At 45.1% G+C, this 14471-nt stretch overlaps 1 protein-coding gene across 5 annotated transcripts in view; it reads right to left on the reverse strand.

Annotated features, from left to right (window-relative positions):
- LARGE1 (LARGE xylosyl- and glucuronyltransferase 1) overlaps positions 1-14471 on the reverse strand; it is a 641552-nt gene that overhangs the window by 561331 nt on the left and 65750 nt on the right. The window contains exon 1 of one of the 5 annotated variants that reach the window (XM_055254494.2): positions 14272-14334. The exons of the other annotated variants lie outside the window; for them this stretch is intronic. The gene's annotated coding sequence lies outside the window, so the exon portion shown is untranslated. Of the gene's footprint in view, positions 1-14271; positions 14335-14471 lie in introns of those variants that run through there. 5 annotated transcript variants of the gene reach the window in all.

Raw genomic sequence — 14471 nt, forward strand, 5'->3', positions numbered from 1 at the left:
AACCCGACGCGTGCAGGTGTCAAGAAACACCAGGTGCAGCTTGACGGATGTGAGCCTAATAAGGAAATATTCAGCCCAGCACTGCCCAACAGAACTTTCAGTCATGATGTATATTTTCTATATCTGTGCTCCAAAATATGGTGGCCGCTAGCTGCATGTGGCTATTGAGACTAAGGAACCGTATTTTTAATTTTATTTCATTTCAGCTCATTTAAAGTAGCCACATGCCACTAATGGCTACTGATCTGGAGGGCAGCTGGAAGGTTACCCTTGAGAATGTCTCCAGCATTTTACCTGTTGCTTTCTCTCACTCACATTTCCCATTCTAGCACACCAAAACAACAACAACAACAACAACAACAAAACCCACCTACAGTTCTCCAAACAGGGCATCTGTTTTGTTCCTCTGGGGTCCTGCCTATGTTGTTCATGTGGCCCTGGATTTCCATACTCCTAGCATTCCTGGCAGACATCCTTTTCATCCTCACAACCCAACCCAGGCTTTATCTCTTCTGTGAAGCTGTCCTTGATTTTCCGTTCTATCTTCCCTGCTTGTGAATGGGTCAACTCTCCTTCCCCACCGCCCTGTGCATGTGAACATCTCTGTTCATTATACTGGAGTGGGTCGGGAGTATGCCCCTTCCCGGAAGGGAAGGCAGAGAGGGTGGCTGTAAGAACCGGCACTTTGGGCCGGGCACAAGGGCTCATGCCTATAATTCCAGCACTTTGGGAAGCCGAGGTGGGTGTATCCCACGAGGTCAGGAGTTCAAGATGAGCCTGGCCAACATGGTGAAACCCCGTATCTACTAAAAATACAAAAATCAGCCTGGTGTGGTGGCACGTGCCTGTAATCCCAGCTACTTGGGAGGCTGAGGCAGGAGAATTGGCTTGAACCAGGAGGTGGAGGTTGCAGCGAGCTGAGATCGCGCCACGGCACTCTGGCCTGGGCAACAGAGCAAGACTCCATCTTAAAAAACAAACAAACAAAAAAAATGATGAGCACTTTGGAGATGGCTGCCTAGCATTAAATCCTGTCTCCAACACTTACTACTACCTCTAAGATCTCATGCAAGTGAGATGATCTCTCCAAGCCTTGGTGTCCCATCTGTAAAATGGGGTTATTAATGATAACTCTTCTTGATGGCTGTTGCAAAGATTAAGTAAATGTCCAAACACAAGCAGAACATTTACCTGGTACCTGGCAAGGAGCAAAAATGCCATAACATTAACTGATTATGTATTGTTTTTCATTATATTATTAGACTGTGCACTTTTAAGTATAGACTAGATCTTAGCCATCCCAGAAACCCAGCAACACAGCATACAGTGGGTACTCATTAAAAATTAAAATCACTAATGATGCCTCCAGTGGATGGATGCCAGCCCTGAACTCAATTCTAGGTATTCCCCATAATGCTAAATGGCCTTGCTCTAAAGGTCAAACTAGGAAACTAAAAAGATGTCTCAGCTAGGCTCAGTGGCTCATGCCTGTAATCCCAGCACTTTGAGAGACCGAGGTGGGTGGATCACTTGAGGTCAGGAGTTCCAGACCAGCCTGGCCAACATGGTAAAACCCCATCTCTACTAAAAATACAAAAAATTAGCTGGGCGTGGTAGTGCATGCCTGTAATCCCAGCTACTCGGGAGGCTTAGGCAGGAGAATCGCCTGACCCCAGGAGACAGAGTTTGCAGTGAGCCAAGATCACGCCACTGCACTCTAGCCTGAGGGATAGAGCGAGACTCCCTCTCAAAAAAAAATAAATAAATAGAAATAAAAATAAAAAATTAAAGACGTCTCAACAGATGTAGACAGGGAAAGAGTAGTGGATGCAGGAAGATCCAAAATGCATATGGGGGTTTATTCAAACTGCACTCAAACCCTCTAGTGGTCCCACCACCATCCTCTCCAGAGGCCCCACCCCTGCCCCAAGCCCTCCCTGTACCCACAACCTGGTCAAACCTCTACTAAAATGTTACCGATGAAAACAAGCCTTATCCTGCAGGTTTGAGTGCAGTAAAAGAAGTTTAAAGGCCAATGGTCTAAAATGGCCATAAGAGAATATACATACAACTCAGTTCCCACAGTCTGTTCCCGGCGCCCTTCCTCCCACTTCTAGTTTACTCATCTCCTTTCTTTCCTAGGAGGCCAACGCAGGTGGATCACCTGAGGTCAGCAGTTCGAGACCAGGCTGCCCAACACGGTAAAACCCCATCTCTACTAAAAATATAAAAAATTAGCTGGGCATGGTGGCGGGAACCTGTAATCCCAGCTACTCAGGAGGCTGAGGCAGGAGAATCGCTTGAACCTGGGAGGCGGAGGTTGCAGTGAGCCGAGATGGCGCCATTGCACTCCAGCCTGGGCGACAAAAGCGAAACTTTGTCTCAAAAAAAAAAAAAAAAGAAAACCCTCCAATTTGCAGACAAGACTTGCAACCCTAGATTCTAACTGTGTTCCACAATGTCCCTAACCCTGAAAGACAGATACCTCTTGAGGCCTTCCAAGGTTTCTTGGTTTTATTGAGGGCAAATAAAGATGAGAGCAGATAAAACAAGCATTAAAAATGATTAAGTGTTCAACATACAGGCTTTCTAGCCCAGGAAGAGTCCCAATGAGACTGTTTGTTTCCCAGATTCAATGTCTTCCTCCTGCTATAATGCTCCCTGGCACAGGGAGTTTAGTCAAGAGCAAGCTGGGAGCTGGGAGCATGCAGTAAGTGCCTCTCCAATGGGGCTCTCCTTTCGGTGCTTTGAACACAGAAAGTGATTTCAATTTCAGCACAGCTTCCACTTAGAAGGATCAGGCAGCACTGGAAGCTGGAATGCAGGTGACCTATCTTCCTTGGGGCTCCTGTGCAAGAGGTCTAAAGGGTAATGACTGGGGACCGGCATGACTGAAGAGCATAAGAACAGTTGCCATGGGGTCTGGGGATTGGCGACTTGCCTGCCGTGCGAACTTGGGTATATCACCTCCCCTCTGTGTGCTTTGGTTTCCTTGTTTATAAAACAAGAGCGTGGTTTCCAAACTGGTTTGTTTTTTTTTTTTTTTTTTTTTTTTTGAGACGGAGTTTGGCTCTTGTTGCCCAGGCTGGAGTGCAATGGCGCAATCTCGGCTCACTGCAACCTCCGCCTCCTGGGCTCAAGCGATTCTCCTGCCTCAGCCTCCTGAGTGGCTGGGATTATAGGCATGCACCACCATGCCCGGCTAATGTTGTATTTGTAATAGACGGGGTTTCTCCATGTTGGTTAGGCTGATCTTGAACTCCTGATCTCGTGATCCACCCGCCTCGGCCTCCCAAAGTGCTGGGATTACAGATGTGAGCTACTGCGCCTGGCCTCAAACTTTTCTTTCTATAAATAACAAGCCCCCTTTTTGTCCCCAACAAAATCTTCCGGGAAATGCAAAGATCTAAAACATACAAGTGACGCATCTGTGATTGAAGTGTATTTACAGGATTCTAAAGTCCCACTTACCTGAGTCTCTCTCCCTTACCTCCTCCAGCCCCTGGGAAACCCAGGATCCTAGAAGTTCATGGAATGATGTTAGGGAACTAGATCATTTTTCTAGCATCACATCAAGTTGAAAAATTCCAGGATGGGACTTATAATGGATCTTATTTATTTACTTATTTATTTTTATTTTTTGAGACAGAGTTTCACTCTTGTTGCCCAGGCTGGAGTGTAATGGCACGATCTCGGCTCACCGCAACCTCTGCCTCCCAGGTTCAGGCAATTCTCCTGCCTCAGCCTCCTGAGTAGCTGAGATTACAGGCATGCGCCACCATGCCTGGCTAATTTTGTATTTTTAGTAGAGACGGGGTTTCTCCACGTTGGTCAGGCTGGTCTCGAACTCCCAACCTCAATCATCTACCCACCTCGGCCTCCCAAGGTGCTGGAATTACAAGTGTGAGCCACTGCGCCTGGACTATAATGGACCTTATAATGCCTATCTTTAGGAAATGGCTAAGAAATAGACTAAATCATTATTTCATTTAACATTTGTATTATGAAAAATGTTTAAAAAAATTTAAAAAAAGAGAGTCCCTATATATCTATGACCCAATATCAGTAATTATCAAGTCATGATAATTACAGTCTTGTTTCCTCTCTACCCTACTCATTCCCATGACTCCCTCTCTCCCCACCCCGCGATTATTTTGAAGCAAGTCCCCAATGTACTATCATCTTGGTCCTAAGGGTTTCAAAATCTTTATTTTTAAATCTCAATTTCATTACCACACTAAGAAAAGAACATTAATTCCTTAACTTCATCTAACATCCACAAGCCACTGGCGCCATCAAATTTTCCCCCTTACAATTTCCTTGGTGAAGAACAGAGTTGTTTTTCTACAGAGTTTTCCGCTGTTTGAATTTTCATGACAGCATCTCTGTTTGTAATTTAACCTATGTCTCTGCCCTCCGTATATTTCCTGTGACTTCACAGCTAGATCTAGGGTCTTGATCAGATCCAAGTTCCATTGAGAGGCACATGACATCTGGATGTTTCTCTTTTGTGATGCTGGCAACCGTGGATTAAAACACTGACTTTATTAGACTGATTATTTTACAGCGTCTTATCCATCTTCCAAAATGTTTCACGCATACACAAATATAGAACATTAGATATTCACAGTTTTACCCAAACTGCATTCAACTACCACTGTTCTGAAACTTTTCATTTAATGACACTGGAGTAATAGTTTTTTAAAAAATCATAATTCCATAAGACATGCTTCACATGGTAACAATATTGAGTATAGTTTAGATTCTAACAATTCAGAAGACATTTATTCAGAGTAATGCTTTATACATAGAAGGTGAATAATAAGTCGTTGCTGAATAAATAGCCAGCCCCATTAAATCCAGTCCACTTCTAAGCAGTGGTATACTGTGAACTGACCTGTACAAGGACTCCACCAGATGTACTAAGCGATAGACTCAAGTCTTCTAAAATTCCCCAAACATCTTTCTTCTCTCATTGTAAACTAGAAAAAGCCAAACAGTTCCTGGTTTTCACCATTTCTCACTTTGTGTTGTTTTTGAAACAACTGCCTAAAAACCCAGCATGGCTCCATCTTTTTACTGCCTTAACTCGCTCATTCACACTTTCTCCTCCCTCCAAATAGCTTAAGTATAAGCCATAGCCCCTGATCAAAAATCAAACCGGTAATTTCTGCCACTCCCACTCATGCTAACTGGTGGTTACAAAAAAAAAAACAAAAACTGACAGCCTGTTTCAACGTTGCCAGAGTCTGAGGGACCTCAAAATGATCAATGTCACCATTTTGCTTCATGACTAGGAGCTTATTGTGCGAAAAGCAGCTACTCCCTATAGTCAATTAATAGTTCTATGAAAGAAGCCAGAGACGTGAGCAATCAAAACTAAAATAGGCAGCATATTTTTTTTGAGTCCTCCGTATTTTTTTTTTCTAGAATGCTGCTGTGAAAGCTCAGAATATAAACAAGTAGGTGCTTATTAGGAAAAGACTAGTTGAAAATCTTGGCCGGGCGAGGTGGCTCATGCCTGTAATTGCAGCACTTTGGGAGGCTGAGGGGGGCGGATCACGAGGTCAGGAGATCGAGACCATCCTGGCTAACACGGTGAAACCCCGTCTCTACTAAAAACACAAAAAAGTTAGCCGGGCGTGGTGGCGGGCACCTGTAGTCCCAGCTACTCTGGAGGCTGAGGCAGGAGAATGGCGTGAACCCAGGAGGCGGAGCTTGCAGTGAGCCGAGACCGCGCCACTGCACCCCAGCCTGGGCGACAGAGTGAGACTCCGTCTCAAAAAAAAAAAAAAAAAAAAAAAAGGAAAATCTTTCGCCCAGCACATCTCAGCCACTGCAACAGTCTTCCTCACCAACACGCTTACATCTAAAGGACTCAGTGTGTGAGAATGAAAACAAGGTGGTGGATAAATGGTTTTTAAACCAGGCTCATGGGCCCTAGGGGTAAGAAAGGGCAGGCACTGAGAGTCTTTGGCCAGCACCTCTATTTCTCTCTCCACCCTCAGTCCTGCACCCCCGCAGGCCACTGAATGACTCAGAGTAAAAGTCATTCCCTCCAGCACCCACAATAACCTGTCCCCACACCAGGAGCCCACCCCAGCCTGACTCAAATTCTGCCTTACTCAGGAAGGGAAGGAGGGCTCTTCCTGAAGTCACATTGTGACAAAGATGCCCCACGCTCCTTGCACACTGCCAGACACTGGGCCCAGAAACCCCAGTGGTTTCACCAAAGTCATGCCTATCCCCCAATTGAAGATCCCTCATTCTGAATAAACCAGTATTCAGTTAATTACTCAAGACAAATCCCTTCAATGGATCCCAGAGGGCCTCTGAGGCAGAGAGAGGGACCTGGGGTCAGGTCCTTGATCTGTCCCCCTGGGCAAATCACTTTCCTGAGATGCCTCTTTGGGTCTGTAGATTGGAGGGCCATATTCACTATCTCCTAAAGCTTTTAAAGAATCGAAAAGGCTAATTGCACAATAAAGGCAAATTCTTTCTCCTCCACCCCAGCCTGTCTTGCTTCACTCCCTCTGCTTCATTGTTCTTCATGGGTTTACACCCCCTACTTCATCTGCACTCAGTCCCAGAGAACAGTTCTTGGCCTGTCCACTCAGCAGACACCTTCTCTGACACAGGGACTGTGTAGAGAAAGAAGAGCAGGATAAATCCTCTCTGTTCTTGCACCATTTCTGGTCTAGGAATGAGTGTCATCAGTCTCATCAATAGTTAATGCTTTTGCCTCCCAGCGTCACCCCAGGATAAGACGCTGCATCAAAAGAAACCTGTCCCCTCAACTTCAGGTCCAGCAGACACAAAGGCCCACTTCACAGAACATCTCAACCACCTGGGTGTCCTTAGCAAGCTAATGTGTTTTTTCATCAGTCAATCCCTCTCCACTCCACCTCCCAGCACCCCATCATCTTCACCATAACTTCAACAGTATCCATGTATCTCAGAGGATACGAATGCTACAGGGTGAGGGCAGGAGCTCCGGTCTACTGAAAAAAACTCAAATTAGGACTACATCCTTCAAACAAGAGATGTGATACATTATTAACAGGCAGTACTCACTCATAACCTACTGGGTACTAGACACCAGGCTACGAGTTTCCAACATATTAATCCCTTTAGTTCTTTTTTCTTTTCTTTTCTTTTTTTTTTTTTTTTTTTTTTTGAGACAGAGTCTCACTCTGTTGTCCAGGCCAGAGTGCAGTGGTGTGATCTTGGCTCACTGCAACCTCCGCCTCCCAGGTTCAAGCAATTCTCCTGCCTCAGCCTTCCAAGAAGCTGGGATCACAGATGAGCACCACCATGCCCAGCTAATTTTTTTGTATTTTAAATAGAGATGGGGTTTCACCATGTTGGCCAGGCTGGTCTCAAACTCCTGACCTCAGGCGATCCACTTGCCTCTGCCTCCCAAAGTACTGGGATTACAGGCGTGAGCCACTGCGCCCGGACTCCTTTAGTTCTTATTACAATACTAAGGTATAGGTACAGTTGTTATCCCAATTTTCCATACGAGGAAATACAAAGGGACAGAGAGATTAAAGAAGGTGCCCAGGGTCGGATGGCTGGTAGGGGGTGGGGGTGCAATGATCTGGTTCTGTAGCTTGAGGGCCTTTTCTACAGAAAAGAAAAAGGAAGACCATACTTCTGTTGCAGAAACTGCCAGCGACCACAACCACTCATATTTAAACCCATCAGGAGAAAAGTCCTATTCACTCTCTGGACTGAGGATCAGAAGATCTCGGGCCACACCCAGGCCCTACCACCAGCAGCAGCAATAACATGGCCTTCAAACAGGGATTTCACCTCTTCTAACCCCTATTTTCCCATCTAAAAGACAAGTGTTCTAGATAACAGCTCTCATATCCTAGGATTATCTGCAAGGAAACCAGGGAGTGGAGTCTTAAGTCTTCCGCACTTGAGGTCAGAAGGACCTAGTTCAACTCTGGGCTGTGAGGCCAGCTGGCTGGTGACTGTGGGTGGGTAATTTAACCTCTATGTTTCCACTTCCTCATTTGCAAAGAAGGATAACAATGAATTTATTGCAAGTACTAAATGAAGCAACACCCACAAATGCTGAATCCAGTGTCCAGCATATAACAAACACCTAATAAATGACACACAGTCGTATCATTATTATTACCATTATTATTATCAAGATCTGAAATTCCACAGAAGGAAATCTTCCCCTCTTTAATACAGTAGACTTTATAACCTTATTTGGAAGGATAATCTGGCTAACACATTTTCCCATTTAAATCCTTGAACAACCAAGTCTGACTCAGAGTGGAGGGGGATAGGGCAGAGGGCATAAAGGTAGCAGCTGGATCCTAGGCCCCTCATCTGATGGAGGAAGCGTTTTGCTGGCTCCCCCCTTATTCTAACTCTATCCCTGCCTCTCTCTTATGCCCCTCCCACCACATTCCTGCTCCCAAGACCCTATAAGTAACCTAACTGGTCTTAAAAAAAAGACACCACCTGAGCAAGTCTATAGCTGCTGAATGATAATGACAAGGTTCCTATGGCAACCCTCATTTCTAAAGTTTGGGTGGTGGAAGACAGAGAGGGATCATTTGGCACCTGGCTTATGGGTGAAACACCTTGAAACTGCATGTTTTTTAATTATCTCCGTGATTAGAGCCAGGCCTTACACTTTTCCAGCACAAGACACTTTATAAGGTGTTTCACACAAGTTAACTACCATGTGAGATAAGGAGGAGTGATTACTGACCCTGTTTTTTATAAATGAAAAACCTAACAATTGGACTTGTTAACAGCTCATATGCAGTAAATCCAGGATAAGACCTTGGGTCTCTTGACTCCTAAACAAGCGATTTACTCAAGACCCCACTGTGTCTTCCAGCCCTACCCACCTTCTCTCTACCACCCCAGCCTTCTGGGCTTTCTCCTTCTCTCAAGTCACTTACTTTGAGGCACCCTTACCCAACCTTTGCATTTCTGCCTTCTGTCACATCCTGCTCTGTTTCCACAATTTTCAAGTGACTCAGCTCTCCAATTAAACTGTGTATGCGTCTATTCAATACCATTCAGCTGTAAAATAACCTACACATTTCTACAGTCATGCCTAGAACAAGGTTTTATTCACCAAGCGACTATGCCACCGGCTCCAGTTAAAGACTACCAGGAACATACCTGTGGTCAAACGAAGTTGGGTTCATTGGTTCACTGCAACAAGGTGGACACTACACCAGGCAGAATTTCAGAGATCTCAGCAAGAGGATGTCAGGAGGAGCTCATTATACAATTTGGACTGTGTTCAGTGATTTAGAGGTAGGCTCAGGGAAATGTAGTTTTGCTCTGAATTGGGTGCTGTCAACAGGGCAGAAATTTTATGATGACATAGCTTCCTAATTTTTATCTAAGAGGGAGGAGGAACAGAATGAGGCTAAAGCCACAATTGGTAAAGAAGCATTCGTGTGAGCTGAGACTGGGGAATGTTTGGTCATTTTTGTGCCTTGCAGTGATCTTGCTTTTATCTGTGCTCAGTGTCGATGATTGAGTGGTCTTGTTTTTGTCTTGTTCTATCACCAATATAGAGTGACTCCATCACTCTATATTGTATTCTGTGAAACTCTTTATGCCCAAGAAGAGAGCATACAAGGGCCCTAGATATTAGAGCCAGGCTGGCTCTAAGCAGATAGCAGCAGAAGGAACTATTCTCTGTAATTTTCTTGACAACTTGTTCCACAAGTCACAATACCTGTTTGTGGCATTTACTTTGTACTTTTTAAAAATAAGACTCATGATGGAGAAGGCTGATGTGAGCCGACGTTGAAAGGTCAGCCCTGGAGCTACAAAAAGAGGCCTCTGAGCTGAGAAACTGAAACCCATGCTCCCAGACCAAGATTCTTTTTTTTCCTGCCATCAACTGCGGAAGTAATTAACAGTCACTTTTATTTCAGAATTTGTTTTATATTTAACAAAGCCTCCTGAGCAGCCCTTTATGGCTTCAAGGTGGTCTGGGCATAAGATCGATAAAGATTTCGCCCCTTAATTAGGTTATATTCCATTAAAGGTAACATGTGTTTTTTGTTTATAAAAATAAACACAATAAATTTAAAAAAACATACAGTCTGTTAGAAAGTGGTAAGTACAATGAAGGCTGGGCACGGTGGCTCACACTTGTAATCCTAGCACTTTCGGAGGCCAAGGTGGGCAGATTGCCTGAGCTCAGGAGTTCGAGACCAGCCTGGGTAACACAGTGAAACCCCGTCTCTACTAAAAATATATATATACAAAAAATTAAGCGGGTGTGGCGGCGCACACCTGTAGTCCCAGCTACTTGGGAGGCTGAGGCAGGAGAATTGCTTGAACCTGGGAGGCGGAGGTTACAGTGAATGGAGATTGCGCCACAGCACTCCAGTGTGGGCAACAGAGCAAGACTCTGTCTCCAAAAAAAAAAAAAAAAGAAAGTGATAAGTGCTATGAAAATAAATAAAAAACAGCACAGGGTAAAGAGGGTTGGGAATGCCAGGCGAGGTTCACAGCAATCAATGAGGCAGCCAGGCAAGCCCTCTACCATATGAAATTTAAACATGAGAAAGTCTTGATGGAAATGAAGGGGGGGCCCAAACAAAGCCACCAAAGAGAAATTAATCCAAGGAGAAATTAATCCAAAGGGAAATCAGCACCATCATCTCATTTCAGATATGCGACAACTGAGAACTAGAGAGGTCTAGGAACTTGCACGAGACCACACAATTTGATGATAGAACCAGGTGGAACGTGGGTCTCCAGATTCCCCGCCACAAGCTTCCTTCCCTACAATGAACAGGATATAAGAGCATTCTGTATAGGATCAAATCCACAAGTAACTCCAGAATAACAGGCAGAAACAGCCGCTGCTTTCCAAGCACACACAGGTTTACAATACCTGTGTGTATCCATGCCAACCTGCAAAGTGTTAACTACCAAATGATCCTGAGAGGTCCAACCTTTAGCCTCATTTGAAACAGGGGAGGAGGAGGAGGCTGTGAGCATTTAAGTCCCTTGTTCAACATTTAGATGGCAAAAGGCAGGGTTTATTTTCAAACCCCAGCTGCATAATTTCATAGCTTTATTATGCAAAACACCACACACCAGTATGATGTTCACAGATATATGTGGCCTACATAACCCTTAATAATACCTACTTCACAGAGAGTTGTGAGGCTTAAATAAGTATGCCCACATATGCCGAAGATAGCAAGGATATGAAAAAGTGCCAGTTCCTTTCCCACATGTGCTGAGTTGGAAACAGCTTGGTGCCAGAGCACGTCCACAAGGACACGTCTGCCTGTTGTGCCGTCTGCTGGATCCTCAGAACCTGCCTTGGGGCAGGCACTAAATATTCACTGAATGGATGGAAAATAGAAGGATGCAAGCTCTTCCTTCTGCTCTTTGTTCTCAATACTCTAGGGATCCCCAAGAACACCTCTCAGTTCAGCTGTGGACAAGAGGAAGCAAATGCGAAAGTGAAACTGCTCTCAGCAGGTCGCAACTGAGTCCCTACTGGGCAGGCTCGTGGCCAGCCAGATGCCCAGACTGGCCATACCAGACAGTCCTTGTAGAGGCTGAACAAGATAAATTGCCTATTGTGGATTAAGAAATCTACCAAAGCACTCTAGAATGGATTCCAAGATCCATTTGCATCAAAAACATGAAATCAAATGAGTATCACATTCAAGGACTTGGCATATCACAAAGTCAGAGTTGATCAATGTAATTATAAATGAACTTAAGGGGAAAAAAAAAAAAGAAAGGACCTTGCCCTGGGCATGAAGAGAAGCCATGAAAGGCTGCTTTGTTAAATATAAAACAAATTCTAAAATAAAAGTGACTATTAATTACTTCAGCAGTTGATGGCAGCAAAAAAAATCTTGGTCTGGGAGCATCGGTTTCAGTTTCTCAGCTCCGAGACCCCTTTTTATAGCTCCAGGCTGACCTTTCACCATCGGCTCACATCAGCCTTCTCCATCATGAGTCTTATTTTTAAAAAGTACAAGGTAAATCTCCCAGTGTTCTAATCAAGCTCCCTGACTCACTTGAAGGGTAACCTTCATAGAAAAGAGGCCACTTGATAAACTCCAAAGCAAGTAAAAATAAAACATAATGGAAAAGATAGTCTAATCATCACAGCTAATTACAAAAGAAGAGTACATCACTTTTTTCTCCCCAAGTATCTCCAGTTTATTTAAAAAAAAAAAAAAAGGTCCAATTTAACAAAGACATTCTGTGTTACTGGTCTGAAGAGAAACAGAAGGAATCTTGGGAGATGCGGCTGTGATTTATAAAACCAAAGAGTTAGCTGTTGAAACAGTTATTCATAAATGTATGGGTGACATATGTAAATATATATGATGTGCCAACTGGATGCAAGAGCCCAGCGAAGGTGCTGTGGGGTGCCATGTTGCACAGCGAGGCTGTGCCCTTCACAAGCTTATGGCTGATTGTCGCATCACAAAACCCCAGAGGCAGGACCACAAGGCATTCAGCAGAGAGAAAGAGAGCACTTTCCAGCTCAGGAGGCCCGGGTAGTCATTCTGGAGAAGGTGGCATATAAAGTGGGCCTTAGGCCGGGCGCGGTGGCTCACGCCTGTAATCCCAGCACTTTGGGGGGCCGAGACGGGCGGATCACGAGGTCAGGAGATCGAGACCATCCTGGCTAACACGGTGAAACCCTGTCTCTACTAAAAATACAAAAAAATTAGCCGGGTGTGGTGGCGGGTACCTGCAGTCCCAGCTACTTGGGAGGCTGAGGCAGGAGAATGGCGTGAACCCGGGAGGTGGAGCTTGCAGTGAGCCGAGATCGCACCACTGCACTCCAGCCCGGGCGAGAGAGCGGGACTCCATCTCAAAAAAAATAAATAAATAAAAATAAAGTGGACCTTGAAGAATGGATGGGAGGTAGAGGGGTGGAGTGGGAAACTGTCAGAACCCTAACCATTTACGAGCCACTCCATGTGCCCCTAACCTGCCCAACCCAGAAAGGATCGGGCGAGAGACCTCAGGGGCTGGAGGGCCCATCATGCCTCACCAGGGCTGTGTGGCACAATCCCCAGGACACATGTTTCAGAACCCACGTGCCACACTCCAGCCAAGATGGCAGGAATCAGAATTTCAGGGGTGGGGCTTGGTCCTGTGCTTCTGGGAAAGGCCCTCAAGGAATTTCTGATGAGCAGCCCTCTGCCCCCAGGAATGACAGATTAACACCAGTATCTTAGTTTTCAAAGTGGAGCAAATGAAACTTAGAGTGGGGGGGTTCCTTACTTTTTCATCATCATTCTGATGATTATGTAGTGAATATCAACCTCAGGATACAAAAATTAATAAAGCCCATACCTGCCCTCATTACACGTTTTTTGCTCAGTGAGTCCTTACAGCAAAACCATGAAGGACTACTTTCATCTCTTCACATGCCCCCTTTTTATTATGACGAGGAAACTGAAGCTTAAAAGGTTAAGAGAACAGGAATAATAAATGATGGAGTCAGGATCAAGTCTTGGCATCCTGAGACGCACCCCGCACTTCTGTGCTGTTTATTGGAGGCTTCCCGGGCACCCAGCCCTACGCTGGCACCTGGGTCATGACTATGCACAACAAATGGCCTCTGATCTCAGTAGGAATAGGGCGTTTAGGGGACAGCAGAAGAGAGCCGTCCAAGAGCCAAACTTCCACTGAAAAGATTCCAAAATGTTTCATGTGCAGAATCCAACCAGAGTGCTGAACTGTGGCCATACCCAGACCAGTTCTCAGGGGGCCATGCTCCTCTGGAAATGTTCTCCACCCGGACAACCACACGCCTCTCCATGGAAGAGGGTCAGAACCATTCCTGATGGAACAAGCTGGGTGGGTGGGTGGTGGGTCTAAGCAGTCACTTCCCCCTCAGAGCCTCAGTGAGGTCCACATGAAGAGGCTTAAATGAAGACTCAAGGTGCAGCTCCTAGGAGTGATAAATAGATCTACTGATCATCAGCCAAGAGAGTAAGACACATGGGAAATCCCACCAGAACTGGGAATTAGACACCGTTTCCAGGTCCCTGTGAGGCAGCCACTGTGTCTTCTTTGGAGAAAGAACCAGATTACAGCCCTAAACTTAAGAGGCGGACAACGCCAAGCCCTAGGCTGGTGCTTCTACTTTTAGCCGTGTGAGCCCAGTGAGGTAGCTTACTTCAGCACAGACTGCCCTGCTGAAAAACGGCAACTTGCAAAGGTTTCTGTGAGGATTTAATAAAACAGCTTTGAAAACGCTACACATCATACCTGGCTCACGATAGGTGTTCTACAAACGGCTGATGCATCTGAATGTGTTTCTTAATGTAGGTTCTGAAAAATAGACAAGGCCCCTTTAAGGTTAGCTGTCAGATGAACCTGTCTGTCATTATCCTTTTCTGTCTCCCCGCCGCTCCCTAATTTTTGTTTTTCCAAGAGCAAGCAGAAAAAGCTAAAATAACTTATTTTTT

The sequence above is a fragment of the Symphalangus syndactylus genome, chromosome 18 (genome assembly GCF_028878055.3).
Source record: "Symphalangus syndactylus isolate Jambi chromosome 18, NHGRI_mSymSyn1-v2.1_pri, whole genome shotgun sequence".
Taxonomy (NCBI): domain Eukaryota; kingdom Metazoa; phylum Chordata; class Mammalia; order Primates; family Hylobatidae; genus Symphalangus; species Symphalangus syndactylus.